The 26813-nt window shown below is 43.6% G+C and overlaps 1 protein-coding gene across 1 annotated transcript in view; it reads left to right on the top strand.

The window, feature by feature from the left end:
- MAML2 (mastermind like transcriptional coactivator 2) overlaps window positions 1–26813 on the top strand; it is a 235671-nt gene that overhangs the window by 79474 nt on the left and 129384 nt on the right. The gene's annotated exons all lie outside the window — the stretch shown is intronic.

Below are 26813 nucleotides of genomic sequence, written 5' to 3'. Positions count from 1 at the left end.
CCCCATTGCTGGTATCAGGTGGGAAGGATAGTGCACCATCATTGGTGTCAGTGGGAAGAATAGTGCACCATCATTGGTGTCAGTGGGAAGAATAGTGCACCATTATTGGTGTCAGTAGGAAGAATAGAGCCCCATCATTGGTGTCAGTGGGAAGAATAGTGTCCTGCCATTGGTGTCAGTGGGAGGAATAGCATCCCATCCATCATTGGTGTCAGTGGGAGGAATAGTGCCCCATCATTGGTGTCAGTGGGGGGAATAGTGCCCTATTGGTATCAGTAACATGAATCTTGTTTTTTTTCGTTCCCCTAGACCAGTGGTCTCCAAATTGTGGCCCGGGGGGCGGTGTGGCCTTTTGCTTGCCTTTATCTGGCCCTTGGGGCACTATTCCTCCCACTGACAGCAACAACAGAGTGTAATTTACTTTCCAGATCTGCCTCCCTGCAGCTAGAAAGGTCCCAGCAGCTTCTTCTCCCCCACACTGCAACAGTCTAAGGTCCTGACATCATCCTGACCAGAGCAGGGTCCATAGCCCTAAATTGGACATGATGACACCAAGGAACAGTCCACTGCTGGAGAATGGGGATGCACCATTTTTCCGCGCATTCGGAGGATCACCTAAGTAAAATGACTTACCTTCTGCAATGAAGAGACTGCCTCATGGCAGAAGATAAGCACATTTGTTTAGTTCCCCTTTAATACATAAACCTCAATACCTACTTGTGTAGTGGTTTATATAAATTATGTTAATTTTTCATTTTATTTTTATATTTTGCTTAAAGAAATGTCGTTTTTCTGGAAGGTCACATGGTGTGTAGTCGATGAGAGATTTTACAGACACATTTTCAACATATTTTCAGAATTTGCTGAGTGTTGGAATGTGTGTGGCGCTAGACGTTGTGGTTCCCAATGGCCTCATAAAATGTAATAAAGAAATGTAAAGAAGAAGTATTTACATGGAGCCGCTCTGTCCGCGGCATGTATAGAGGATCTGTGTGCAACGGGGACACCGCGCCGGTACGGTGAGAAAAGTCTGTCTGGTGCACTGGCTGGTAATGACTTCTCCGGGAGGAGCTGTGCGCTGCTTCTAGGAATAAACTACGACAACGATCTAAAGGGACCCTGACGCCAGACCACCAATTATAACAGCAACAATCTTCCCATAAGAGTGTATGTGCATGTAACACATTTTAGGCATGGTGCATACCTGGAAAATCCTCCCTTGTGTAAAGGATTTCCCGCACCACATCACAATTCATGCGAACCACTGCGGGTGTCAATGTTATAATGCAGGGTTTGACAAATTTGCTTGGAATCTAGGAGCCAGCTAAAAAAGTTAGGAGCCAGAAAACGCGCCCCGTCCCGACGAGCTTGCACGCAGAAGCGAACACATACGTGAGTAGCGCCCGCATATGTAAACGGTATTCAAACCACACGTGAGGTATCGCCACGATCGTTAGATATACGCACAAAAGTTCACTAGCGCTCTATGGGAAAGGACTAGTATCCCAAAATGTCAGCATAGAAGACTCTTATGTGGGGTAGGCGTGAACAGTCCAGTGCTGCGAAAACCGTGGTACCCGGAAGTACCAAACAATCAGAGAAAACACCAAAAAAGTCCGCGCTCATATCCATGAGCGCGGACTTTTTTGGTGTTTGCCACGATCATTAGAGCGAGACCAATAATTCTAGCTCTAGACCTCCTCTGTAACTTAAAACATGCAACCTGTAGATTTTTTTTAAACGTCGCCTATGGAGATTTTAAAGGGTAAAAGTTTGTCGCCATTCCACGAGCGGACGCAGTTTTGAAGTGTGACATGTTGGGTATCAATTTACTCGGCGTAAAATTATCTTTCACAATATAAAAAATTGGGATAACTTTACTGTTGTCTTATTTTTTATTTAAAAAAAGTGTATTTTTCCCCAAAAAAGTGTGCTTGTAAGACCGCTGCGCAAATACGGAGTGACAGAAAGTATTGCAACGATCACCATTTTATTCTCTAGGGTGTTAGAATAAACAATATATATAATGTTTGGGGGTTCTAATTAGAGGGAAGGAGATGGCAGTGAAAATAGTGAAAGATTACACATTAGAACAGCTGTTTAACTTGTAATGCCAACGGCCACCACCAGATGGCGCCAGCTCACAGAAGGTCACAGCTCACAGAAGGAAGAGCTTGGGACTTCACAAGGCCGCAAAGCCGCGTCCTCAATTACCAGCCGTCGCGGACCCGCTGGATCGCGCGGCAGGGGAGATGGGGCCGCCCGGAGACACAGGATCCTGTGCCTCCGTGCGCCCCCCGCCACGGCCGCCAGGTCACAATGTCTTGTCGCAATTGCGACTTGGCGCCCGGATTTTGTCGACCCCTGCTACAAGGTGTCAAAAAGCACACTCTCCTGCCTTCATGCCTGAGCTAAGGACAGGTGGATTCCAGGAGGCAAGTGCTACATGAATCATCTGCCCTTACTCAAGATGGTCACGGCCTAAAATGGTTGCTTTTTCTCAGCAAAAAGGCTGCTAGAAGCTGTTATTAGCATTTTATCCTGTGTGTCCATGCACACTACTTTTGGCTAGTAGCATTTTTTGAGATTCAGCATTTAGAAGCAGAAAAAAAATAGTTTTTGGGCGCGTTATCCTGGCAGAAAAAATGCTAAACGCTACTAGGCGCATTTAGCACTAAAGCGTTCATTTTAGTGTTTAACCACAAACCGACCAGCCGTTGTCATTATACGGCGGCAGGTTGGCTTGTTCCCGCGAATCGCCGTAGGTGTACGTTGGCACCTTTTAAGGCGTGCGTACGCCGCCGGAAACGCACAGCGGGGGACCCTCTATGTCCACCGGCCACCCGAGATCACAGGCACGAGAGCCAGAACGGGGATGTGTGTATGTAAACACACACATCCCCGTTCTGACAAGAGAGGAGAGACAGATCTGCTGTTCCTACTAAGCAGGAACAGTGATCTGTCTCCTCCTCTACCACATGAGGGAACATATTTGACTCTTTGATTGAACCCCTTCCTTGCCTGTGATATTTACACAGTACTCAGTGCATTTTCATACCACTGACCGCTGTATAAATGTCAATTTGGTCCCAAAAAAGTGTCTGATTTGTCCACCGTAATGTCGCAGTCCCTCCAACAATCGCAGATCGCCACCATTACTAGCAAAAAAAAATAATAATAAATAAAAATGCCATAAATCTATCCCCTATTTTGCAGACGCTACTTTTGCGCAAACCAATCAATATATGCTTTTTGTGATATATTTTTATGTTTTTTACCAAAAATATGTACAAGTATATATATCGGCCTAAACTGATGAAGATTTTTTTTTTTAGGGGGATATTTTTTATAGCAAAAGTATAAAATATAAATATATATATTTTTCAAAATTGTCACTATTTTTGTTTATAGTGCAAAAAATGAAAACTGCAGAGGTGATCAAATGCCACAAAAAAAAGCTCTATTTGTTGGGGGAAAAGGGACGTAAATTTTGTTTGGGTGCAACTTGCATGACCGCACAATTGTCAGTTAAAATGACGCAGTGCCGTATCGCAAAAAAAAAAGCCTGGTCATTGAGGGGGAAAATCTTCCGGGGCGGAAGTGGTTAATATAAATGAAAGTGATCGTTAAAGGTTCAGTGTTTTTTAAAAACTAATAACAAACCTGTCCTACTTACCTGCTCTATGTAATGGTTTTGCACAGAGCAGCCCCGATCCTCTTCTTATCAGGTCTCCCTCCGGTGCTCCTGGCTCCTCCTCCTTGATCAGTGCTCCCAATAGCAAGCCGCTTTCTATGGGGGCACTGCTGTGTGCTCGTTTCCGAGCCCCACTCTATGCATCCATAAGACACCTTACCCCACGCTCTCTCCTCATTGGCTCACTGGCTGTAATTGACAATGAGACAATGGCTCCCACTGCTGTGTCTCAGCCAATGAGGAAAGAAAGAGCCAGGACAACCGAGACTCCCGTGCACATCGCTGGATCAAGAGAGGGCTCAGGTGAGTATTAGGGGGGCAGCACACAGAAGTTTTTTTTTACCTTCTGTAAAAAAACTTCAGCCTTTACAACCACTTTACAACCACAACCACAACTGGAGGGCCGTAGTTTGAAGACCCCTGCACTAGGCGTTTGCCCAGATCTTTTCTCCTGGCAGTGTAAGAAATCCACCTAAAGCCCATTTTGCAGTGTTTTGGCCAATGGATTGAATGAACACCCGACTGCTTTACACACCTAAACGCATTTGCAAAATGGGCTTTAGGTGGATTTCTTACACTGCCAGGAGAAAAGATCTGGGCAAACGCCTAGTGCAGGGGTCTTCAAACTACGGCCCTCCAGTTGTTCAGGAACTACAATTCCCATCATGCCTAGTCATGTCGATGAATGTCAGGCCTCGTACACACGACCGAGAAACTCGACAGAATCCATCAAGAAACTTGGTGGCAGAGCTTTTTTGCCGAGGAAAACGGTCGTGTGTACGTTTTTCATCGAGGAAATTGTCGAGGAACTCGATGAGAAAAAAAGAGAACAAGATCTCTTTTTCCTCTACGGGAGTCTGAATTTCCTCGTCGGGCTGGTTTTCGACTAGAAACTCGAGCGTGTGTATGCTAAGAAACCAGAATAAAGTATGAGACGGGAGTAAAAGTAGCATTTGTAATGGAGATAACACATGGGATAGCAGATGGGAATAACCGTAACACTTAAAAAATAAATCAATTAATAAATAAAAGACAACAGACTACTGTTGGATTTTAAAGGCCGCGGTTATTTAATATTGGTTTTCAAAATATTGTGATAAATATTATCAACAAAATATAAATAAATAAGCATAAATGTAAAGCATTAAGGCTCCATTCACACCTCCGCGACAACGGCGTACGGCGTACGCAGCGTATTTTGCCGCGAGTGTGAAACTTTTTTTTTTTTCAAATTCTTCCCATTGCTGTCAATGGGAGAACGCCAATGTCGCCTGAAAAAAAGGGTCCGGGACTTTTTTTCAGGCGACAGGCGTACGGCGTCTGAGATGTGAACCATCTCCATAGACAGCAATGGGAATTCCCCCCTCTAGCGGCACAAGCGTCCGGCGTCGGAGCCTAAAGCTAACCTAGCCACTACGGCTCAGGCTGCCAACACAATTACCAATTACCCAGCTAGCACACTAGTACCCAACTTCACAACAGATAACTTTCATAATAAATAATCAAATAAATATGAGCATAGCTAGTCCCCCTTTGCTGTTAAAAATTTTCTCTCTTATCCTTTTTTTTATTTTTTTTTATATAAAGCAAAGGTGACACTACCACATAAAAAATAACCGCGACAAGGTATCTTCTGAAAATAGGGAGGGGAAGAACACCACAGCTCCAAGTCTTCTGAGGCGAATGAGCCTGGGTTGGACGGAACCCGCTTTAAATAGCCCAGAATGGGCTAAAAACCCACTGGTTCTGACTAGTTTGAACTGACCCTTCCCGGGCTTTCTGTCCAGAAGCCCAGGAAGGGTCACCCAAAGTTCAAAGAGCCCGCCAAAATTCCCCCAGAAAGGTCACCTGGGGGACAAATGGCTAAATTTGAACTGACCTTTCCCGGGCATTCTATTCAGGCCCAGGAAAGGTCACCCAAAGGCTACTAATCCATTTTCTAGGTAAGAAACCCCCCGTTCCCAGGAGAAAACTACTGTCCCCCGTCGCTCTCTCCCATGAGGAAAAGGGGGCTAAAATTGCCCCTTTTCCTGTCATTTGTCAAGCTGTAACAGACTGAAAAGTGCAAATCGTCTCCTACCAAACTTTTACTTAACACGCAGTAACATGAGATTAGCAAAAGCAGCCCCAAGGGTTGTGCCAGTGGAATCGAACTTCCCCTGCCATTGTACCTGTTGTACGTCAAGGCGTTTGAGAACGAGGAGATTTTGTCTTGACCGTGTGTACGCAAAGCAAGCTTGTCGAGTTCCTCGACAAGCCTAACAGGGAACTCGTCAGGGAAAACGATGTGTCTTTTCCGACGAGTTCCTCGGTCGTGTGTACGAGGCTTCAGAGTTTTACAATGCCTCATGGGATGTGTAGTTTCGGGCCGTAGCTGGCGGGCCGTAGTTTGAAGATCCCTGGTCTAGTGTGATGAGGCCTACAAATCTGAGAGTGGTGGCCGCTTTGCATTAAAGTGTACCAGTTACTTCTACAAACACTATTAGTTTTTAGTAGAACGTTCACCTTACTTAATCTTCCAGGGCAACATGAGGATATGCCTAGCACTCTGTATTTACTCAGCGGCTGGATGAAACTCCTTTGAAACCATTCCAACGGCTTCTTGATTTGTTTTCATGAATCAAGGTTGTCTGCCTTTGTGTCCTTTCTTTTATCAGCATATGTTAAAAAAAAAAAAAAAAAGCTTTAATAAAATAAAGAAAACACAATTTTTTTTTCAGTACTCTTTGAAATGTGCTAAGATGTGGTTGGATATTTTCAAAAGAGTGACAAGATTGCTGATGTGGCAAACTTTAGTTAAACATTCCCACATTCTTCCTCCTTCTCGTCTACAGAAAGTAGATCCGACTTTCTAGACCCATGCCATTTACTTTAGTGAAACCGAGTAATGAGAAACATTAAAGAGGCTGGGCACCTCTTGGATTGGTGACAGGCCATTTTTCTCAGGGGATGAGTAAATATCAGGGTCTTCCCAGGAAGATTTGCACATAAAACCATGAAAGACTATTACTCATTGTCCATTGGAAGCTATGGTTTCACATACTAATGGAAATGTGTTTCTAAAGTTGACATCATTTGACACTCTTTGTCCTTGATGTAGGATAAAACCCAATGTCCCTGGCTCTCATCCCCAAAATTACGACTCCACCTAACATCTTTAACCCGTGGTATGTACCTGCAATCAAAATCCTTTTTTTTTTTCAATAAATTTTTATTGGATTATAATAAAACATTTACAATAAGCACATGAATCGATGGAAGTAAGTAGAGATAAGAAACATGTACAAAATTATACAAGATTTTAGCTTGGACAGTAGAGATAAGCTTATTAAAGGATTTGCAAGCGATCAATGAAAATAAAACTGTCAAGATAAAGAAATACACAACATCACTTCAATTATAGCAGGCCCCAAATGTATGTAGTATGAGGCTGGAAAGAAATATAATAAAAATACATTAAACTATTTTAGGTTGAACCTGAGTCGAAAGGAAGATTTAGGGTCTCAGGGTTTTTGAAATAAAGCATAAGCAACAGTGGTATTAAGAAAAGGACAAGTGTCAAAGTTCATATGTTATTTTCGTACCAGTTTTTCCAAGGTGCCCATGACAAAGTATGTGTAGGTAGAGTAAGCAGGGGTACTGCCATCATTCTCTCATATGTGTAGTGTAGATTAGTTAGATCAATAACATCCAGAATACAAGGTGGAAACGGATCTTTCCACTTCCTTGTAATTGAAAGCCTAGCAGCCATAAGGAGATGGACAATGGAGTTTCTGAGGTTCAATACAAAGTTTTCAATGCCCAAAGAGAGCAAAGCTAAGGCTGGGTTGGGGGTGATCTGTGTGCTTGATAAAGCAGAAATAATTTTAAATACCTCTTTCCAATATTTTGTAAGCAAAGGGCAGCCCCACATAGTATGGAGCAAGTCTCCCTTAAGTCCGCACAACCTCCAGCATTTGTCCGAGTGTTTGTCGCTAAATTTAGAAACGACATCTGGTGTATAGTACCACCGTAAAGTTATTTTAATTGTTAATTCCCATAAGGAAGAACACTTAGTAGATGATTGATTGAACCTGCATGCTGTACGCCATTGGTCATCTGTATATGACTGTTTTAGATCTGTTTCCCACTGTATATGAGATGAGGTTTTTGTAAATTTCTGCTTTCCTTGTAATAAATTATAGAATATGGTGATACCTTTTTTCCTAGGTTCAGGCGAAGAAAGATAAGACCACATTGAAGATTGTATAAGCATATTTTCTACGTTCAATTTTTGCAAACAGTTTGTTATGAGAGGGAAGTGATCCAAATAGGATAGCGGCAAATTAAATTTAGATTGTATGGACTGGAACGATTTAATCGCACCCTTATCATCATACAGGTCGTGGATGTATTCAATACCGTGATTTCCCCAAAGATCTAGTGGAACATGTTTTAAAACAAGTCGTAATACATTCAGGGGTATATTAGCTATATGATTGGAGACGGAAGAGTCCACTGATTGTAAAACCGTGATCCAGGTGGTAATGGATACCTTCATCGTGGGAGGAAGTTGTGCAGGTATTTTGATCCCCAAGTGTGCGCCAAACAACCAAAGATTGGCAGGGCCATGACAACAGTAGGAGGACTCAATTTGACCCCAAGATGTAGTTGGAGAGTGTTGGAACCATTCCTTCATTTGGGATAATATAGAGGAATGAAAGTAATCGCGGAAGTCAACGTATCCCACTCCCCCCCATAACTTATGTTTGATTAACTTATGGTGGGCACATCTTGACTTTTTTCCTTTCCAAATGAACTTGGAAAGGATAGATTGTAGAGATTTGAAGAAGTAGACGGGGATAGGTATAGGCAGACATCTAAACAAGTATAGTACCTGGGGTAAATGCATCATTTTAAAAGCAGACATTCTACCCCACCAGGAAAATTCGTGTTTGTCCAAATTTGATAAATCGATTTGCAATCTTTTTTTAAGGGGAATGTAATTGTGTGTAAAAAGAGATTTAGTGTATCTGGTCAGTTGAATGCCAAGATATGGAATACTGTGTTCCGCCCAAGAATAAGGGAATTGGTGCTGAAGCAGATTGTTCGTCACAGCATCAATACCTATGTCCATGGCGTGGGATTTCTTGTCATTGATTTTATAGAATGAAACTGTGCTAAACCAGTTCAGAATTTTTCGAACTTCCAAAAGGGAAGAGAAAGGGGATGATAGTAACAGTATTATATCGTCTGCAAACAGGCTGATCTTGTGAGTGCGGTTGCCAATAGAAATACCTGAAACTTCCGAACTAGACCTAATATGTTCCGCCAGAGGTTCGATCATTAGGTTAAATACTAAAGGGGATAATGGGCAGCCCTGTCTAGTACCATTGGAGATACGGAAAGGTCTAGATAGCATGTTAGAGTTGAAGACACGTGCTGTAGGGTTTGAGTAAAGGGCTAGAATTGCTGTAAGTATAAATCCATTAAAGCCAAATTTCTGTAAAGTCAGTGATAGGTATGACCAATTGATCCTATCAAACGCCTTCTCCGCGTCTAATGATAGGAGCAGAGAAGGTGTTTTAGATGTATTTGCATGATGGATGACGTCTATCAATCTTCTAGTCGCGTCAGATGTTTGACGACCTTTGGTGAAGCCTGTCTGATCTATATTGATAAGGTTGGGGAGTAAATCAACAATTCTATTAGCTAGGGTTTTAGCATAGATTTTTAAATCCGTGTTTAGGAGAGAGATAGGGCGAAAGTTCTGAGGGCAAGTTGGTTCCTTGCCTGGTTTAGGCAATGTTACTACTATTGCAGATAGCATTTCCTCGGGGAATGAAGATTGAGAAGCAGAGTGATTAAACATTTCCTGCATGTGAGGTACAAGTAATCGTTTAAAAATTTTAAAATATTCATTGGAATATCCATCAGGGCCGGGTGTTTTGGCTTTGGGTAAAGAGTCTATAGCTAAAAGGATTTCAGAATTATTAAAAGGATTGTTCAATTTTGTAAGTTGGTTGTATGTCAAACAAGGCAAATTAACATGTGAAAGAAAAGTCTGAATTTCATTAGTGGTTGGTTGGTGAGTGGTACTGTCGTTTGAGAGATTATATAATCCGTCGTAGTAAGAACTGAAAGAGTCCGCAATGAGTTGGGGATTAATAATTTTGTCTCGTGTAATAGGGTCATATAAATGAGGTATTCTAGTTTTCTGTCTATAGCCCTTAATACGATTAGCTAATAGTTTACCAGCTTTATTATTAGCGATATATGAGCGCGCTTTTAATTTTTTAATTTTGACATCGTAAGATTCCATTAGAATAGATCTCAGGTCGTGTCTCAATTTATATATTTGGGATTTAAGTGTGGAGGAGGGGTTAATTTTATTTTTGGAGTCAGCATCATTTAATTCCTTAGTTAATTCCTCTATCCTAGAATTTTTCAATTTCTTTGCTTTAGAACCAAGCTGTATAAATAGTCCACGTATAACAGCCTTGTGTGCATTCCATATCACATTTGGATCAGTCACTGATCCTTTATTGTCTGAGAAGAAGTCGATCAATTTTTGAGAAATGTATTTTATATTTTCAGGTAGCTGCAATAAAAAATTATTAGTACGCCATAGATAAGATTTGTTGTTGGAGTTTACATTTTTCAATCTGACACTGATAGGGGCATGATCCGACCATGTAGCAGTATGAATTTGAGAGTCTAATACATTCTGTAACAACCACTTGTCAGAAACAAATAGGTCAATACGGGTGTATGTGTTGTGACGAGAGGAATGGAACGTGTAGTCTCTTTCAGATGCGTGGTGACACCTCCATATGTCATATAATCCATTGTCTGATAAGAATGTAGACAGAGGAGAAGCAAATCTTTTGGCACTAGATGATGAGTCAATGACAATATCAGGTATCAGATTGAAGTCTCCGCAAATTAATAAATGACCCTTTTGTATGCTTTTAATTATGTTCATTGTAGCTTTATGAAATTTCATTTGTCTGAAATTGGGTGCATATATATTAACCAGTGTGTATATGATATTATCCAGTGAGCACACTAAAATAATATATCTACCTTCTGGGTCTATGCACTTGTCTATAAGTACAAAGTCTATAGTATCGCGAATGGCTATTAACACCCCTCTTTGTTTGCGAATGTAATCCGCCCTAAATATATGAGGGTAGGAATTATGGAGACATTGTGGAGCATTATCACAGGTGAAATGAGTTTCTTGTAGGCAAAGAACATCGCAATTAGAGGATAGAGCAGTCTTCCACATTGAGGATCTTTTGGCTGGGTGATTTAAACCATTAGTATTGATGGAGAGGATATTGATAGACATGTTTAGGTAGTATACAAATGCGTCACGTATGATACTCACAGATCTGTAGTGCCTTCGGGTAGCGTAGTATGATACGAAATCGTTGTATGTCCAGAGTATGTACTGTCAGGGAACAAGGAGTCAACCAATCGTTCTTTGACAGTTGCAATATGAAACTAAAATAAAAATAAAATCAAAACAATAAACAAAACAAAAGAAAACCAAACCGCAACATTTGAAGTCAAAACAAAATAAAACTAAGTATCTTAAGTGGTTAAGATAATAACAAACCGTAAATAAGTTCTTATTAGTATCAATAAAGAGAAATTAAATACTATGTAACTTTGGTGAAAAATAAATTCAGCACCAGTAATAAAATGTCATAAAAGTCGGGTGAAGTGTTTAACCGACTGAAAGTAGGGGCAATGTTCAACAGATATATAGGTAAAATTAATCAGGATAATATATCAGATACTAGGGGGATGTAAAGATAATTAACTATTTCCATAGCAATATATAAGAGGGAGAGAGAGATGAGAAATAATAGATGAAGGAAAAGCATATTAGCAATTCATTTTCCTCTATACATAAGATGATCTGCACGGTGTTGACCATCGAAGTAAGGTCCTGTTGTTGCGTTTCTTCTGCCTTCAGGAGAGTCAGTCGGGACAATACCCCACGATTGAAGTAGGCGAAGTCCATCTTGAGGATTGAAAATAGTAGTGGTTGTACCATTATTTGTAATCACCAATGTAGCTGGGTGTTTCCATTTATATGGAATCTTATGGTCATATAGGGCTTTAGTTGTGGTTTTTAGTTGTCTCCTTAAGTTCAAGGTATACTGTGATAAATCTGCATACAGGTGAATGTCATTAAATGGACTAGGGAGCACTGACAGGGCTCTAGCTTTAGCCATTAGCTTGTCCTTTGTGGGATAAAAATGAACCTTCATAAGGACATCTCTGGGAATAGAAGCAGCCAGGCTTTTAGGTTTAGGGATACGATGAATCCTGTCAATCATTCTTTCAATCTGTGGCGCATTTGGTAACAGAGCAACAATTAAGTCATCTGCGTATTTTAATAGGCCATCAGGGGGTACAGATTCAGGGACCCCTCTTAATTTAATATTGTTCCTTCTTGAACGGTCCTCAAGGTCTGCGAGCTTGGCTTTTATTTTCAGGTTATCATCAGATAGGTCTTTATATGCGTCCATTAGGTCAGTGACAGTTTCTGTCTGGTCATCCAATTTGTGTTCAATTGTAACCACTCTGTCACCTAGGCCTTTCAATTCACTAGAAAATGAGTTCATCATCGATGAAAAGTTAGACATAAGCGATGTATGCAGTGAAACTAGCATATTTTTCATCGTTGTATCCAGTACTGGCTGACCCATTGTAGGGTAATTATTAATGAGTGATGCGTCACAGGAGTTGTTCACGGTGTGCAGCACAGGTGACATACCTTGGATCACATTACTAGCTGCGTCATCAACCCTCCTTTTTGATTTAGCGGGGCTCTGCGATGAGGGGCTACGTGAAGGATAGTTTTCATCGGTACCGGGAGGATGATCATCACTCCATAGGACGCAGGCATCATCAGGTAAATCTGAATATGACGTCTGCTGTAATGTTTCGTTACCGGAACCTGTGTTAATCGGCATGTCCACTATAGCCGGTGTTTCCAATAATTCATTGAGCTTTTTGATAGGCATCTTGTCTTTTTTTTTCCTCGGCAGCATCTCTCAAGATCCGCGGTTATTTGACGATGTTTACCGTCTCTCACTGACAGCTCAAAACGGTAATATGTCGCTTTATCCCCGGTTCTCTGACGGAGCTCTGTGCTCAAGCGGCCATTCCGATCGCGTGCAAGCCACGCCCCCCCAATCAAAATCCTTTAACCTCATGTTACATTTCATACCCCAAGTCCTCGTTACCCCGTATTCATCAGAAGGCTTCCCAAATCCTACAACCAGATACCTTAAAGTAGGGGTGGCCAACCAGTGGCCCGGGGGCAACATGTGGCCCCCGGAGCCCTCTGATGTGGCCTGCGACCTCCTGCTCTGGAATGGTGGGTTGGCAAGCCCAGATCGCAGGTTGCCGACCCACCATACCATAGCATCAGTGTTGTGAATGAAGCTGGTGGTAGAGGAAGAAAGCGGCTGCAGAGCAGAGCCCCATGAGCCAATGCTTCCTCTAAAGTGCTGGCTTTTGCCACAGGTGGACTCTATGGAAAAGTTCAGCTAACCCGCAGGATAGACACAGGTGCACTACGCTGTAAACTGCAGCACACCAGTGTGAAAGCAGTCTTAGGCCCTTTTCACACGATCAGCCCGACCAAATGGGACCCTCAATTCACCTCTACAGAGCGACAGATGTTTGTTTATGCCCGCCTACCTCCAATCCGAAAAACAGAAGGGAATTTGTCCCCTTTCATCTGGGTGGGTCGGAGGATCTATAGAGTAGTCGTGATCTGTCATCCGCCCGCTTCGCTTATTGTGGCCCTCGACTGGTTACCAAGTTGCTTAAGTGGCCCTCGTTCTTCAAAAGGTTGGGCACCCCTGCCTTAAAGGGTAAGTTACATAGTTAGTCGGGTTGAAAAAAGACACATGCCCATCTAGTTCAACCATAAAAAAAAAAAAATATCGTACAATCCCATGTACCCAATTCTATACCCACAGTTGATCCAGAGGAAGGCAAAAAAAACAGCAGAGCATGATCCAATTTGCTACAGCATGGGAAAAAAAAATCCTTCCTGATTCCCCGAGGCGCAATCGAATTTTCCCTGGATCAACTTTACCTATAAAATGTCAGTACCCAGTTATATTACGTACATTTAGGAAAGTATCCAGACCTTTCTTAAAGGAGTTGTAAAGGAAAAACATTATTTGCCTAAAATTAATGTCTGCAAGATAGACAGACAGAATAGTGTAATGATTCTGTTAAAAAATGAGTAAATACCTATTAAATTCCTTCATCTTTATCACCTGCGGCGTTCTAGTTTCTGTTCTCTCATTCACTTCCTGGTTTGCGGCGCTCGTTCATGTAAGAACTACATTTCCCAGTATGCATTGCGGCACACCCAGTAATCCACACCTCCTTGAAGTCTCTAACGCGTAGAGAGCGTCCTGCCACACAGATGTAGTTCCCAGGAGGGGGCGAGCACGTCACTGACCACCGCAGTAAAGCCTCTCTTCACGGTGGTGAGTGACAATCAGACAAGCAGGAAGTGAACAGAACAGAGAAGAAATAGAGCAACTTCTGAGCAAAAACGAACAATGAGGAAGTGAAAAGAAGAATGTCTGCAGGTAAAGGATGCTTATTATGAAATTATTTTTTTTCCTTTACAACCCCTTTAAAGCAATCGACTGAGCTGACCAGAACCACCTCTGGAGGGAGTCTGTTCCACATTTTCACAGCGAAGAAACCTTTCCGTATTTGGAGACAAAATCTCTTTTCCTCTAGATGTAAAGAGGGCCCCCTTGTCCTCTGTGATGACCGTAAAGTGAATAACTCAACACCAAGTTCACTATATGCACCCCTTATATATTTGTACATGTTGATCATATCCCCCCTTATTCTCCTCTTCTTAAAGCGGGAGTTCACCCATTTGCAAAAAAAAAAAAAATTCTCCCCTTAGCTTCCTGCTCGTTTTTACTAGGGGAATCGGCTATTTATTTTAAAATATGAGCAGTACTTACCCGTTTTCGAGCTGCATCTTCTTCCGTCGCTTCCGGGTATGGGTCTTCGGGAGCGGGCGTTCCTTCTTGATTGACAACCTTCCGAGAGGCTTCCGACGGTCGCATCCATCGCGTCACTCGTAGCCGAAAGAAGCCGAACGTCGGTGCGGCTCTATACTGCGCCTGCGCACCGACGTTCGGCTTCTTTCGGAAAATCGTGACGCGATGGATGCGACCGTCGGAAGCCTCTCGGAAGACTGTCAATCAAGAAGGAACGCCCATTCCCGAAGCCCATACCCGGAAGCGACGGAGAGGATGCATCTCGTAAACGGGTAAGTACTGCACATATTTTAAAATAAATAGCCGATTCCCCTAGAGAAAACGAGCAGGAATCTAAGGGGGAAAAGTGCCCTCTAAGGGTGAACCCCCGCTTTAAGAGAGAATAAATTTAGTTCCTCTAATCTTTCCTCATAGCTGAGCTCCTCCATGCCTCTTATCAGTTTGGTTGCGCTTCTCTGAACTTTCTCCAGTTCCCCGATATCCTTTTTGAAAACTGGTGCCCAAAACTGAACTGCATATTCCAGATGAGGTTTTACTTCCCTGTTCTTCACTGTGGCGGCTGCATCGATCGTGTCATCCCTTTCACAATCGATGACGTCACTCCTACAGCCACACCCCCCTATAGTTGTAAACACACATTAGGTGAAACATAATTCCTTCAGCGCCCCCTGTGGTTAACTCCCAAACTGCAACTGTCATTTCCACAGTAAACAATGCATTTTAAATGCATTTTTTGCTGTGAAAATGACAATGGTCCCAAAAATGTGCCAAAATTGTCCGAAGTGTCCGCCATAATGTCGCAGTCACGAAAAAAATTGCTGATCGCCGCCATTAGTAGTAAAAAAAAAAAAAAATTATAAAAATGCAAAAAAAATCTACCCCTATTTTGTAAACGCTATAAATTTTGCGCAAACCAAGCGATAAACGCTTATTGCGATTTTTTTTACCAAAAATATGTAATACGTATCGGCCTAAACTGAGGAAAAATACGTTTTTTAGATATTTTTGGGAGATATTTATTATAGCAAAAAGTAAAAAATATTGAATTTTTTTCAAAATTGTCGCTCTATTTTTGTTTATAGCGCAAAAAATAAAAACCACAGAGGTGATCAAATACCACCAAAAGAAAGCTCTATTTGTGGGGAAAAAAGGACACCAATTTTGTTTGGGAGCCACGTCGCACGACCGCGCAATTGTCAGTTAAAGCGACGCAGTGCCGAATGAATCGCAAAAAGGGGCAAGGTCCTTTAGCTGCATTTTGGTCCGGGTCTTAAGTGGTTAAAGAGCACCTGTCATTTCAGATCCCTCATGGCAGCGCCTGTTAGCGGGTATCAACTCACCTGCTGCCGCCATATCCCTCACCTTGTTGTGTTACTGCTGTATCACCAGCCGTCCCATTAAAGTGATTGGAGCTGTCGTGAGTCAACAGCTGGTCAGAGGAGGAGCCACTGCGGGACAGAGATGACAGTTGCTTTTTAAAAATTATGGTTTAAAATGGACTTGATTTTAAACAAATCGACCCGGAGAAAAATCATACATATTGTAATGAAATCTGTTTACTACATCTGGTATCCCCGTTCAAATATCAGGTCTGGATGAAATTTTAAAGTGATACTAAAGGTTCCGGTTTTTTTTTTAAATAACAAACATGTCATACTTGCCTCGACTGTGCAGCTCGTTTTGCACAGAGTGTCCCCGAACATCCTATTCTGGGGTCCCTCATAGGGTGACCACATTTTCAAACTACCGTTCCTTCCCAAAAATCAACTTGTGCTGTAACGAATCACAGTACAGTGATTGGACTACGGATTTATGATTTTCTCCAATCACAAGCAGGGGGCAGGATTGTGCTCCTTCAGGCATTCCCGGCCAGGACAAGTACTGTCATTGAGTAAAGCGGTGATGTGGCGGCCTTTTTTGGGGGCATCCGATTGGCCCGGGGGGGGGGGGGTGGCTGTGTCAGTTTCATTCCCGGGACACTGTATTGTCCTGGAATGAATGTGCCCGGGACAGACCTGCAAAATGCGGGCAATCCGGGACACGTGATATCCCTAGTCCCTCGGCGGCTCCTCCCTGCATTAGATAATCCCCTTGGAGAAGAGCTCTCCCGAGGGGGTTACCTTGCGGGTGGGCTCCCGAGTCATACTTTTGGCGTCCATAGACGCCGAGTGTAGCTCCGCCCCCCGGTGCCCGCTTTATTGTATTTGATTGACAGCAGCGGGAGCCAATGGCTGCTATCAATCTATCCAATCAAACCTGGGACTCAGTGGAGAGGAGGACAGCGGGGGGCGCACCGAGGAGATGAACGGGCTCAGGTAAGTAAAACGGGCGGCTGGGGGGCCGGTCACTTCCAGGTGTCTTTTCATCCTATGCATTAAGGGGAAAAACACAAACCTTTACAACCCCTTTAAGTGGTGTTGAATGAAATTATTTGACGCGATGATCGCAAGATCAAATACAGTGATAAATAATTTTTCAGAATTTTCATGAACATTGGAACATAACTCTACTGGTGTATGGCCAGCCTTAGAGCACAGGAAGTACAGTCGGTGTAGATATTTCATTTAAAGAGAAGGAGAAATGCCCTGCGCTGCATAATCCATGGAATCGTGTTTTTGCAATGAAAACAGGAAGACGGTTTCCTCTCAGCTTGTACACGTTTTCCTGTGGAGGAAACCCTTTTTTTTTTCTAATACTTTGAAACAGCAAAGGAACTATTTGTTGAAGGTTATAAAACACAGTAAAGGGGGGTTAGCGGCATAGATTATACATTTCTGCTCCTCACACTGGTAAATGGGCAACGGAAATGACTGTTTATATAACGCCTCACCCTCCTAAAATTAGCGGGATGTATATTCTCGTGATAAATAGTTTATATAAAAATATTTTCTGTAGAGATGATCTGCTTGAGATTGGATTAGTATTCATTTTTAGAGGAAGAGTCCATAAGTGATTTAAAGTCTTTGTAAAGGTCAAAGGTTCTTTACCTTAACCAATACTACACCGAGGATGTCATATGACGTCCTCGACTTTGTGCGGTGATATCTGAATGATGCCTGCAGCTACGGCATCTTCAGATATCCTTCTTTTCTGCCGGTGATTCTGCGCACCATAAGAATGATCATAGCGGCAGTTCCGCCGCTTGATCATTCTTATAGGCGGCGGGAGGGGACACCCCCCTCCCACCGCCATCCAGTGCTTCTCCAGGCTCTCCCGTGCCATCGGGGGCCCGGAGAACAAATCGGCCGGCGCCAGCTCACGACGATAGAGATTTCCGGGTGACCAGATGGTCACTAGTCATCTCTATGACCGTCGGAGGCCCGGGCACGAAGTTGTGACGTCACGCCAGGTACCCGGAAGTAAACAAAGCCGCAATCGCGGCTGAAAGCATGAGATCGTGATTTTTTTTCCTGATCAAATGTTTTCTAGCCTGGAGGAGAGATGTGGGGTCTTATTGACCCCCCATCTCTCCATAAAGTGGACCTGTCACAATATATTCCTATTACAAGGCTGCAGCCACTATGCGTAAATCTGATAAGCAGACTGCCGCCTGTCAGATAAAAGCAGTCCGGCACTTACTTTCACACCCACCAGTAATGCTCAATCCCATGCATGTGCCCCCTGCCGTAGTGGGTGCCGCATGGTAGGGGGGAGGGAGCTAAGCAGACACACATTCGCTCTCCTCCCCTTCTTGTTGTTGACCCAGAAGCGACGTCTGTGATGTCACTTCCAGATCCCCCTGTCTGATGAGAAAAAGTAAAAATAATAATAATTTAATTGTAAAGAATTAAAGTCACAGCCAAGCATATAAAATTCCCTCCCCCCATTTTCTTTTACATGCATTGACACCCTTACATTAGATGTCAAAGGCCCCCCAACCATCAGAAATGAAGATTCCCCTAGCCTCTCTTACATCACAGCACACCCCCTTTATCTTGTGCTGCTGCTGGGAAGTATTTGGGCATGGAGCCGGGAAGCAGAAAGTGCAGGGTCTGGAGGTGGGCTGGAGTCAACTGCCAGAGTTGGCTGAATGCTGAGACCAGGGAAGATGGAGACAAGGGGGTGCGTCTGCTGCACAGAGAGGCGCAGGATGTGTAGGAGGAGTTCTGTCCTCCTCTGTTTCCGACTGCTGAGACAAGTTGGGTGGAGCAGATGGGGGGGGGGGCTGCTACAGAAAAGGTACGAGGGTCACATGAAATGGCCTGGTGGGCTGGATTCGGGGGACAGGCCTAGTGTTTGACACAGGAGTGTGTCTATGGGTATGTTTAACCATTCTTCGAGAAGCGCATTTGTGAGGTCAGGCACGGATGTTGGATGAGAAGGCCTGGCTTGCAGTCTCTGCTCTAATTCATCATAAAGGTGTTCTATCAGGATAAGGCCAGGACTCTGTGCAGGCCGGTCAAGTTCCTCCAACCCAAACTCGCTCATCCATGTCTTTATGGACCTTGCTTTGTGCACTGGTCCAAATCATTTGGTGGAGGGGAGATTATGGTGTGGGGTTGTTTTTCAGGGGTTGGGCTTGTCCCTTAGTTCCAGTGAAGGCAACTCTTAAGGCGTCAGCATACCAAGACATTTTGGACAATTTCATGCTCCTAACTTTGTGGGAACAGTTTGGGGATGGTCCCTTCCTGTTCCAACATGACTGCACACAAAGCAAGGTCCATAAAGACATGGATGAGTCCTGACCTCAACCCGATAGAACATGTTTGGGAAGAATTAGAGCGGTGCCAGGCCTTCTCTCCAACATCAGTGCCTGATCTCACAAATTAGTTTCTGGAAGAATACTCAAACATTCCCATAGACACACTCCTAAACCTTGTGGACGGCCTTCACAGAAGAGTTGAAGCTGTTATAGCTGCAAAGGGTGGGCCAACTCAATATTGAACCCTACGGACTAAGACTGGGAGGCCATTAAAGTTCATGTGCGTGTAAGGCCTCGTACAGACGGGCAAACGTACGATGAAAACGGTCCGCCGGACCGTTTTCAGCGTACATGCCAGCCCGGAGATTTCTGTATGATGGCTGTACACACCATCATACAGAAATCCGCGCGTACACGATACGCGGCGACGAGGCCGCGCCATCGCCGCAACGATGACGCGGCGACGTGCGCGGCCCTGGCAGTTCAATGCTTCCACGCATGCGTCAAAGTCATTCGACGCATGCGAGGGATGGCGGCCGCTCGGACATGTACGGTAGGTCTGTACAGACGACCGAACATGTCCGACGGGCAGGATTCCAGCGGGCATGTTTCTAAGGAAGTTTAGAAACATTTGCCCGCTCGAAAACGGTCTGGCGGGCAAATGTACGCTGGAATCCTGTCTGCTCGGCTGTACAGACGACCGAACATGTCTGCTGAAACTGGTCCACGGACCAGTTTCAGCAAACATGTTCGGTCGTGTGTACGGGGCCTAAAGGCAGGCGTCCCAATACTTTTGGTAGTACCGTATATGGGAATTAGGGATCTTAGATTGTAAACTCCTTGAGGCGAGAGACCAATGTGAATGTACAATATATATGTAAAGCGTTGCGGAAATTGACGGCTCTATATAAGTACCTGTAATAAATAAATATAAAAATATTGTTTGGGGTCACATATAGTAAAACATCGATTAGAACACAGGCAAATACGGAGACTTGTGCAGATAATCACATTGCATTATAACTGCCCCAGATGCAAGGTATAGCACATGCAAGCCCCAATAGCTCCATCCTCCCTCCCCCACTCCCTGGTCTGTCTTTTGGCATTTTGTACTAAAAAGTCCTCATAACTTTATAATGTATACAAAAGGAAAGATTCACACACTTTTTCTTGTTATTTAATCCAGCTAAGTCAGTACATAGGAAGTTTTAAGTGGACAGGCAAGATGTGCGCTCCCCCTACACATTTCCTGGGAATTCTCGGCTCTTATCAGACTTTGCTACTATTAAAATTCAATTTATTTGACAAGCATTACTGGCTGCTGACCAGAGGAGCGTTCACAAAGACGCGTTACACAGGAAAATATTCTTCATATTAAAGGGTAAGTCAGCGAAAGCTCCAATGGATGTTGGTGGGAGGGATGAGCCGAACTCACCTCCCCCCCCCCCCCCCCCCGTTTGGTTCGCACTAGAACCTGCGAACAGACCAAAAGTTTGTGTGAACTTTAGAGCCCTGTTAAAGTCTATGGGACTCGAACATTTGAAATGTAAAGTGCTAATTTTAAAGGCTAATATGCAAGTTATTGTCCTAAAAAGTGTTTGGGGACCTGGGTCCTGCCCCTGGGGACATGTATCAATGCAAAAAAAAGTTTTAAAAACTGCAGGTTTTTCTGGGAGCAGTGATTTTAAATTATTTTTTATCCTTCAGAAATGACACTTTGTGCAGGGACAGTTCTAAGCACAGGAAACAAGCGCTGCTTTACAGGCATACTATACACCTCCCCCCTAGGTACGAAATTTAAAGGAATATTTCACTTTTATTGCTTCACTTTAAGCATTATTAAATTCACTGCTCCCGAAAAAACGGACGTTTTTTTTAAACTTTTTCTTGCATTGAAACATGTCCCCTGGTGCAGGGCCCAGGTCCCCATACACTTTTTATGACAATAACTTGCATATAAGCCTTAAAAATTAGCACTTATGATTTCTCCCATAGACTTTTTCAGGGTGTTCTGCGGCTTTTCGAATTTGCAGCGAACACCCCAAATTGTTCGCTGTTCGGCGAACATAAAAATGTTCGAGTCGAACATGAGTTCGACTCGAACTCGAAGCTCATCCCTAGTTGGTAGCTAAAATTCTCAAGCACTTTGTGTATCTGTTACGGTTATATATGCCCCCCTAGGCTTGATTCACATCTATGCATGTTGCTTTTGAGTGTTTTTGCTGTGCTTTCTGCGATCTTACCATGATTTGCGTTTTTTTTTTTTTGCTTTCTATCAACTGTATATAGTCGGCTGTAAGGAGCGGGCCGGAAAGCCGGCCACCACATCCTAAACAACCAAAGAGCCATCAGCTGTTAAAATATTTTCCGGCTTAAGAAATTCAAGAAAAAAATGGTGTGGGTCCTCCCCGCCCCATAAAACATTTTGAGGGGTAACCCCATGCTAAAATAAAAAAAAAACGGTATGGCCCCCCCCCCCCGAATCAATACTAGACCCTTATCGCAGCATGCAGCCAGGTAGGCCAGGAAATGGGGGGGACGACGACGAGCGAGCGCCCCCTTCCTCCTGAACCATACCAGGCCACATGCCCTCAACATGGGCCTCATCCGCACAACCCTGGGCTGTGGTGGTGGGGGTCTTCGGGCAGGGGGCTTATCGAAATATGGAAGCCCCCTTTAATAAGACTCACTCCATGTGAATGAGTATGGGGTACATAGTACCTCAAGTAACATTACTGCAATTATTACTGCAACTAGATGGTGTGATTGGACCCTAAGGAATGTTATCTTGGCAGTTCTGGGTTCCCTCAAGTGTTTCTGAACCTGAGTGCTACTTTGTTTTCACTATAGCAATGCACAGTTATGTTTTTCCTATTGAAGTTGCTGTATTGTGATGCTTTGGAAATTTCTACTTGGGCTCCATGCACTGTAGCAGCTACTTTGAGAATTTTGTTTCTCTGCACTTAGAAGCAGTATTATTATATGTGTCCAAAGTTTTTTAAGCTTCAGCTTCTAGGAGCAGAAAAAAATGTTGGGGGCGATTTGCCAGCAGAAAAAAAGCTGATGGCTCCTAGAAGCTCCTAAACACTGATAACTACTGCTAAGTGCCTGTTTCCAGCATTTCTTCTTTCCTACCCAGCAGCCCGCCAGCGTCCTTAAAGGGTTTGTAAAGGATTTTTTTTTTATCTTAATAGATTCCTTTACCTTAATGCAGTGCTGTTTTCATGTCCTCATTGTTCGTTTTTTCTCTCAAGTTGCTGTAATTCTTCTCTGATCTCCACACTTCCTGGTTGTCTGTTTCCTGATGACCACAGTATTGGGAGCTTTCTCTCTGTGGTCACTAATCAAGGAGGTGTGATTACTGTGTGTCTAAAACCCCTCAGCACCAATCAGTTTCCTTTTCCAAACCATCACTGCCCTGTATTGGCTCTGTGGCTCTGTACATCACAGAAGCAGGAAACAACATGCAAAAAATAAACTGAAAAACTGCAGGTACATTATATGATTGATTTTTATCTATTTTTAATAATTTTTAAAAGGAATCTGTTAACTATTATGTCTCTATACCCTAGAAACAGGCATTCCAGGCAAAAAAAATGTTTTCCTTTACAACTCCTTTAACAAGCAGTGTATAGCTGGCTGTTAAGGAGCTGGCCAGCAAGCCGGCTTCTGCTTCCTTACCAACAGATGACTCATCAGCTGTCAGTGGGGTTCCCCGCTGACAGCTAAATGTAAATAAAACAGTTGCCAGCAATACAATTTGAGACGAGAACAGTGTTGGTCAACCTCCCCAAACCTTACCAGGTCTTTCTCTTTCTAGGTCTAGTATGGATTTTTGGGGAACCCCATGGAAAAAAAGAACCCTGAAAAACAGCTTGGGGTCCCCTCCCAAATCCAGATTTTGATAAGTCACCCCCCCAACTACCGGGAAGAGGCCCGTGTCCAACGTGCTGTACAGGGCATGGTGCATGTTGAGGGCATGTGGCCTGGTATGGTTTGGGGGGGCGCTCGTTCACCCCCTTCTTTTCTGGTCTGCCAGGCTGCATGCTCGAATAAGGGTCTTGTATGGATTGTGGAGGGGACCCCACACCATTTTTTTTTTAAATTTAGGTGTGAAGTTCCCCCTTGAAATTCATACCAGACCTAAAGGGCCTGGTGTGGATTTGGGGGGGGGGGGCTGTTTTTTATTACCGGCAATTGTTTAGCTCAGCTAATGAGTCATCCGTAGTAAAGCTATTCACTCGTTGTTAAGGACGCCAGCGGCCGCCCACTCCTTAACAAAAGCTCTACAGCTCCTAAACACTTTTGAACACGCTCCTAAACACTGCAAAAATGCAAATAAAAATTTTTTTATAAGATTAATAAGATAAGATAATAAGATAATTAATTTTTTAATAAGATTTGTGAACAGATCTCCTGCTGAATCAGAGCAGATTGGTACCGATGTCACTTTTGTGACACCCGTGTCTGTTCAGTTTTGCCATCCCGGAGAATAACAAACCCATGTTAGATCTAAGGGGAGGCAGATGTAAAACATATGTGCATTAGTTAGTTTACAGTCTTTTACATCCACTCTGTTACATTTAGGTCTAAAAAAAAAAGAAAAGTACTTAAAATGTCCACCGAGGCTTCGTCTTTGCCTGAAGAGATACCTAAAGAGATGATCACTTTAGTTGTCCTGAAAGTTGTCCTGAAAGGTGGACACTCAGCAGCCATTTTGTTGTAGCCCTTGAAGAAGAAAAAAAGAAAGTAGGAGTATTTTGGCCAGGCTTCATGGGGCACCGAAAAAGGCCTGCATGTATGGCATTTGCATTAACCGCTTGCCAACCGTCTCCTGTAGATATACGTCGGCAGAATGGCACGGCTGCGCACCTGTATGTTGCTTTAAATTTGCCACCGTGCGGGCGCAAGCTCCGTGACCGCGCCCTCGAGAGACCCGCGGACTCGATGTCCACCGGTGTCTCGCGATTGTGTCACAGGGCGACAGAACGGGGAGATGCCTTTGTAAACAAGGCATTTCCCTGTTCTGCCTTGTGACAGGAGGCTGATCTACTGCTCCCTGTCATCGGGAGCAGTGAACAATGTTGTGTCACTCGTAGCCCAGCCCCTCCACAGTTGGAATCACTCCCTAGGACACACTTAACCCGTTCATCGCTCCCTAGTGGTTAACCCTTTCCCTGCCAGTGTCATTTACACAGTAATCCGTGCACTTTTATAGCACTGGTCGCTGTATAAATGACAGTGGTCCCAAAATAGCGTCAAAAGTGTCCGATGTGTCCACCATAATGTCGTAGTCACGATAAAAATCGCAGATTACTAGTAAAAAAAATATGAATAACAATGCCATAAATCTATCCCCTATATTGTAGACGCTATAACTTTTGCACAAACCAATCAATATACGCTTATTGCGTTTCTTTTTTTTTTTTTTACCAAAAATATGTAGAAGAATACATATCTGCCTAAACTGAGATTTTTTTTTGGGGGGGGGGGTATTTATTATAGCAAAAAGTAAAAATATTGCTATTTAACCCATGATTGACTGAAAATTGTGCCTTGTTAAAGCGGAGGTTCCATTACAAAAAAAAAAAAATTAAAAGTCAGCAGCTACTAACACTGTAGCTGCTGACTTTTAATAAGGACACTTACCTGTCCTAGCCGCCAGCGATGTCGGCCCCCGCCGAGGCCGATCCTCGATCCTGACAGCTCCAGGCGCAGCCATCCACAGAAAGGGAAACAGGCAGTGAAGCCGTACGGCTTCACTGCCCGTTTCCTACTGCGAATGCGCGAGCAGCGCGGCGCTTTGTGAATGGGCCGGCTCCTTTCTGGGACTCGCACAGTTCCCAGAATGCAGTGCGCCCATTCACAAGAAGACACTGAGTATAGGAGAAGGAAGAGAATCCACCGCGGAGGATGAAGAGGCAGATTCGGCACTTCCGCATAGCAACAGCTATTTAGGGTAAGTAAAAAAAAAATGTTTATTATTTTTTTAGATTTTTGGTGGAATATTTTTTTTCAGGTGGAACCTCCACTTTAACACATTCTTTGAGGCCCCTTTTCACACTGGGACGGGAGGTGCTGTGGCGCCGCTGTCCCGTCGGAATTGCAGCGGTATTTGGCCGCTAGCAGTGCGGTTTTAACCCCTGCTAGCGGCCGAAAAAGGGTTAATATCGCCCGCAATGCGCCTCTGCAGAGGCGCATTGCCGGCGGTATAGCCACGGTTTCTCATTGCTTTCAATGGGAAGGAGCGGTGGAGGAGGGGTAAACATCCCGCTCCTCTCACCGCTCCAAAGATGCGGCTAGCACGACTTTTGGAGCGGCCCTGCTAGCACACCGCTCCAATGTAAAAGCCGCTGTTTTAGGGTCGGTGTGCAGGCGCTATTTTTAGCGCAATGGCGCCTGAAAATCACCCCAGTGTGAAAGGGGCCTGATAGAAACTTTCATTATGCTGTATTTCCTCTCTGGCTGCTTTAAAATAGAATCTTTTTTATATTGCGGCACAACAAACCTAACAAAAAAGCAAAAAGAATAAAATAATCAAAAGTCCCATGAAATTGACTATTTTACGTTACACAACGCAGTTTCAACATATAATGATTATCTCCATGTTTTCTTTTTCAGCTGGAGTTATAAAAATGAATAGTGACATGAGAAACTCAGTTTGTAAAGAGAGACAATTACGCCCGAATGTCTGCGGTTTCATACATATTATGTAGCACAATCCGCCTTCTAAGCGCACTGTACGCTGCTCGGTACTGTAAATATGTCTCTGACATTGAATTCATTAAAGTTTGCGAAAAAAAAAAACCTCTTCATTGAGGTTTGTTGAGGCTAAACCACAGACTACAAAGTCATTGTTGATAGAAGAGGTTAGCAGATCGTGAGAGAATGGAGAGGCGCGGAACGATTTGTTTATTTGATAGAATGTAGCGCTGCTCTAGAGACCAACGAATGCAGGCGCTGCATGCTGTGTGTAACAGCTTGCTTACTTTATTATAAACCATTCCCACTTGCTGACCGAATGGGGATCTGTGTGTGGGGTCACGCCATTCGCCATGGGCTGGGTTCTGGTGGAGAAAAACTCCAGTTTTGTTATAGGAAAGCTACGATCACAACATACACTTTCATTCTGTGACAATAGAAGAGCTCATGGTGGTTGGCATTTTCAGGCACCTACCAGTGTGACCTTTTTGCTTGTAATAAACATACAGGGCTAGATTCAGGTAGGGGGACGTAAGTTTGTGCGGGCGTAGCGTATGTTATTTACGCTACGCCGCCGCAATTTAGAGAGGCAAGTTCAGTATTCACAAAGCACTTGCTCCGTAAGTTGCGGCGGCGTATCGTAAATCTGCCGGCGTAAGCGCGCCAAATTCAAATTGTCAAGAGGTGGGCGTGTTTTATGTGAATAAAACATGACCCCACGTAAATG

This window comes from Rana temporaria, chromosome 2 (genome assembly GCF_905171775.1).
Source record: "Rana temporaria chromosome 2, aRanTem1.1, whole genome shotgun sequence".
NCBI lineage: Eukaryota > Metazoa > Chordata > Amphibia > Anura > Ranidae > Rana > Rana temporaria.
This window is presented reverse-complemented; position numbering and strand designations above follow the sequence as displayed.